At 42.5% G+C, this 5,302-nt stretch overlaps 1 pseudogene; it reads left to right on the top strand.

Annotated features, from left to right (window-relative positions):
* Nucleotides 1–1,159: 1,159 nt before the first annotated feature.
* Nucleotides 1,160–4,490, top strand: LOC124697499 (annotated as a pseudogene).
* The last annotated feature ends 812 nt before the right edge of the window (nt 4,491–5,302 follow it).

Here is a 5,302-nt window from a genome sequence, read left to right as displayed (position 1 = left end):
AACTCCCACCATTATCTCTGAATTTACATGCAACCAATTTGACGTAGGTGTTCAGAGATTGATTGTGAGACACTAGCACCGTCTAAAACCACCAATAACTGGTAACTTGTGACAGGTAGCTGATATCAAGGCATGTTGATATCAGGTAGGGTTACACTGAGAGAAGAGATGCACCTGTTGAGTATCAAGGCATGTCATGGGTTATTAGCGTGACTCTGAAGCTCAGGCAGACCATGTGAACCCGCTCCCTCCTAAGAGTCTAGTGGGCTGCCTTTGCACCCTTACAGACGAAGGTTTGTCCCGCCCCACTTGCACCCTTACCGACGATTCATATTTTAACTCTGCCTTGAAAAGAAGAAAATTAAATTACATGGTAAACCGATGGTGTTAAAAGCAAAGAGAGATAATATTCAATCAATGACCTGCGGATACGTACCTCGATTGCTCTAGCTTTTAGGTGAGAGGTCGTCCTCAGCTAGGTTTCTTCCAGGGTTCAAACAATGAAGACATCAAGCCTGCACCAAACATATTACTTTTTCATTTGTTATAATCTCGCCTGTAATACTGCCAGCACAAAGACATGCATTGACCACTGTCAGATCATGTGACTTGTGAGCATGCCAAAATGACATTTGCATACCAAGGCATGGATTATGTAGGGGCCCTGAGGTCAAATCACATCAATAGATGAAAAAAAACTCATGCATGATGCATCAACGAAGCGAGCAAAATGAACTGTGCGCAATACAGAAAAGAGCTAGATCAACAGTTACAATTCTCTGGGAACTCAAAAGTACATAAATACATCGTATCATACACAGCTACACACATAGATACAGTGACCTTAACATGCATCGTTCAGGTGAAAAATCATGGTCAGTTGCTTAACACTTTTTTCTTATCCTAAACAGGGTAGGTGGTCAACATACATATTTATGATTACTATCGTCAGCAAATCAATGTCCTTACCTGGTGAGTAAGGCTCAAGTAATCCTGGCTCATTTTGGCACCTGGTGTGAAGCAGAAAAATTTAGAGTGCTAAGCCGAGTCAGAAGTTATGACTAATCTGGGATCAGAACTTACTTTTTTTGCAACAATTGTATAAGCCCATTTCACCATCTAGCTGTAAGCTTTAGCTGCATATAAATATGATGCCTCTTATAGTTGCACCTTACAATCTGCATCAAATAAACTAGCTTGAACCAACACAGCACGCATAATTCTCTGGGGTTCAATGCTAGGCCAGCACCATCACCGGCAAAGCTCAAGCGACATATCTACCTTTCCTGAGATCATCCTCACATCCTTGCGAACTCCACAAGATGATGAACACCTCCGGAACAAAACTCTCATCCTAGATGTCGAAGGAGGTCTCCTGAGGTCCCCATCTACCTTTCCTTATTTCATGCTTGTTGCAACAGAGGCAGGTAGTTTCCTAAGAGGCCTCATCCTACTATGCCTCTACCCTTTGCTATGTTGCCTGCCACAAAAAGTAGAATTACAGATCATGGTTATGGTGTGCTTCATGGGGCTAAGCGAGGAGAAGGTGGCTAGGGTTGCAAGGGCGACGTTGCCCAAGTATTTCCTAGAGGATGTGGGAAGGGAAGGATTTGAGGTGCTGAGAGGGATGAAGAGGGTGGCAGGGGTTTGTAGCCTGTTACCAAGGGTAATGGTGGAACCATTTCTTAAGGAGTATATGGGGTTGGAAGTGGTGGTGGGAAGGGAGGTGAAGATGATAAAAGGGCGTTATGTTGGTTTATTGGAAAAGGAGAGTGAAGGAAGGCTAGAGCAGGCAAAGTTCGACCAAACAGAGATAATAGGGTTCGGATGCACCTCAAGCTATTTTGGTTATGATCATCACCAACTTTTCTCTTGGTGCAAGGTTAGATACTATGAGTGGATATCATTTATCTTACTGAAATATACTGCATCGTGTCTTTTACCCACTTTCTCCTTCATCCATGTGATCATTTTTGTTGCAAAATACAGATTAGTCCATTCGAGTGTTACTTGATTAGTTGAACACTGTGGCTGATCTATGAAACAATCATGTGGTAAACTAGTATCACTTGAAGCTGGAAGGTGTTTCATTGCTGATACTTTCCATGAAATAACCATCCACAAGCTATCCCATTTCACAAAGCTATATAGGTTTTACATCATACTGGTTACTGAACACATTGTGTGTTACTCTTACAGTTTTGAACATTTTCGAAATCAGTTATGAATACATATACCCACCATGTGTAGACATGATTTGTACACATGTATATCCATATGTACACAGCACACAGCATCCTAGATCTGCAGAAATTATATATGTTACTAAATATATGAAACTAGCTGCCTAGTTCACCACATGGACTATAAATAAATCATCCTAGATCTCAGGGTAGTCATTCCAAGTTAACGGCCTTGGAAGTTTAATCAAAAGAAATTCCTTAGCCGCCTCCGAGAATAACTTTGCATGACTGCACTCAATCAATGCGTGCATCACATCTTCAGATTCAGCCTTACACAGAGCACATGTGCTATTCTCCATTATATGTGGCCGTCACAAAGTCCTATAATCAGGTAATCATCACCCACTGAACTTCTTAGAGGAATACTCATTATCGAATCAGCATCAGGGGCAAAGAAAAGCTCACGAATTAGTGGCTCATTCCACTCATGGTTTCCTGTCATCAACTCATTAACCATGACAAGATCAGTGTCTTCCAACCGGCCCATCGGCCTCATTGTAGCAGAGTTCGGTAGCCAGTTATCCTCCCAAATTGAGATTGACTGGCCCGAGCCTACTCGCTTTATAAGCCCCAGTTTCAAGGCCTCTCTTCCCGCCAAAATCGCCTTCCAGATCCTGGATGCTGCCCTTGGAGCAGAAGCAGCCATTAATTCCTGGTTATGAAGATATCTTGTCCGAAGGACTTGAGAGCACAAAGAATCCGGTTTCATAATAATTCTCCAAGCCTGTTTACCTAGCAGCGCTACATTAAAAGCCTGCATATCACGGAATCCCATTCCTCCTTCGGATTTTGGAACAGCCAATTTATCCCAGGCTAGATCTTTTATCCAAATTTCCACTCCACCAAAATTTTCCCATAACAGAAGTGAACTAAGTGAACTTCTTACATGAGCCTTTGGAAAGCAGGAAACATATGTGCCTGGAAATCTAAACTTGAATAGAAAAGACCATACAAATACTTCATGCATGTCTCATACACAATAACTGTGCAATCAGTTAAGATTTCTGTAAAGGATAGTTCATCGCAAGACAATATATGCAAGACACAAGTAAAATATTTTAGTACCAACAATTTACCTTCTACCCTGGGAAGTTTCTTCAGTTTTGTCAATTTACACTTGTTGGACTTCATTTGCAAAAAAAAATACAGTGCAGAGAGGTCCAGCTTAAGCCATTGGGATGTGAGATCTAATATAAGTTTTGCTTCTCATTTGCAGGAAGTACACTTGGTGACACCAGAAGAAAAGAGAAAATGGTCACCCTTGCCAAGAGACCAGTACCCAAGGCCCCTGATCTTCCATGATGGCAGGCTGGCCTTTAGGCCTACCCCTCAAGCCACCATAGCCATGTTCATGTGGTTCCCAGTTGCCCTGCCCCTCACCTTGCTCCGAACACTAATCTTTCTGAACCTACCATACCCTATTGCCGTTGCAATTGGATCAGTGATTGGTGTAACAACTCGAGTCATCAACTCACCATTCCACACTGGTCAAGTAGGTTCTGAACCACATGCCCAGCCCAGCCCGCAGGGCCATCTTTACGTGTGCAACCATCGCACACTTCTCGACCCGGTCTACATCTCAGCAATGCTGAACAAGCAGGTATCAGCCGTCACTTACAGTGTCAGCCGTGTAACTGAGCTCATATCGCCGATCAGGACTGTCCGGTTGACCCGAAACCGAGATGAGGACCGGAGGAGGATGGAGCAGTCACTGAGGCTGGGGGATTTGGTGGTCTGCCCTGAGGGGACCACATGCCGGGAGCCATACCTGCTTCGCTTCAGCCATCTGTTTGCCGAGCTCGTTGATGAGGTCTATCCAGTCGCACTGGTGAACTGGTCCAGCATGTTCCACGGTACCTCCACCGGCAAGTCCAAGTATCTAGACCACTTCTACTTTTTCATGAACCCACGCCCGGCTTATGATGTTCAGTTCATGGACAAGATGCCAACCAAGATGGTGATCGATGGGAAGAGATGCGAGAGTTACGAGGTGGCCAACTTCGTGCAGGGTGAGATTGGTAGGATTCTTGGGTTTCAATCCACCAAGCTCACCCGTAAGGAAAATACTTGAGGCTGGCAGGAAATGAAGGGTTTGCTGATACAAAGGAGTAAAGTCTCTAAATTTTACACTCGCAAAAGTCTCTAAATTGTAAACATAACACATTGATGGCTGTTGATCGCAACATAACATATGTTTGTAATATATAACATTTAAGATTTCTATAGGTTGCTTTTAAGTTGTGCACATGTGACTTTGGTAGTTCAGTTAAGATCATTGCATGCTATTAGAGCGGTATGAGTGTATGACCACATTTTTTGGATCATTCAGAAAACTGTGAATGTACAAAAATCAGAAGCATACGTCAGTATACTTGTTATGCGTTGATCAGTTGTTCCTGCATAAGTTTGACAAATGCAAATCATTTATGCATCCCTAGAATTACAATAGGATATAGTGACAGGTAAATATTAATAGCCTAAAAGAGCAGTGCTAAACATAGAGAACATTACATAGGTATGGAAGAAATGGAACTTCAAATTCAAACTGTTTCTAGAGCAGCCATACCTACTGAACAACTCATCCTTGTGGTTTCCATGCGACCAGCAGCCACTGGAGAAGAGCAGCGACCAGAGCGAGTGCTGCTTTCTTTCATATTTCGCTGATTATTAAAGTTATCAAGATAATAAACAAATACTGAATGTTAAATCTGACATCAATTTCGATGCCAATTCAGGACAACCTAAATAAGCTCAGTCTCGAATTTTTCGCTCCAGCATTAATACTTGAATCTTTATAACAAAACAAGCATTGAGCCCGGGCGTTGCCACGAAAAAATACACAAAAACACAAGGAGTTAGGCAATGGCCATGAGGATTTTTGGAAGAGACTTGGTGTCATGGAACCATTCTGCCGTGTGGCTCCGGTAAAAAAAAGGGTTGGTTTCTATGAGAGTAAAAGTGTATATATTTATGTGTGTGTTGCAAAAACTATTGGTCCTACGTATGAGTATAACATGTATGGATGGTTGTAATTGTTTATTCAAGGCCTTTTAAGATGT

The sequence above is a fragment of the Lolium rigidum genome, chromosome 1 (assembly GCF_022539505.1).
Source record: "Lolium rigidum isolate FL_2022 chromosome 1, APGP_CSIRO_Lrig_0.1, whole genome shotgun sequence".
In the NCBI taxonomy this organism is placed as follows: Eukaryota; Viridiplantae; Streptophyta; class Magnoliopsida; order Poales; family Poaceae; genus Lolium; species Lolium rigidum.
This window is presented reverse-complemented; position numbering and strand designations above follow the sequence as displayed.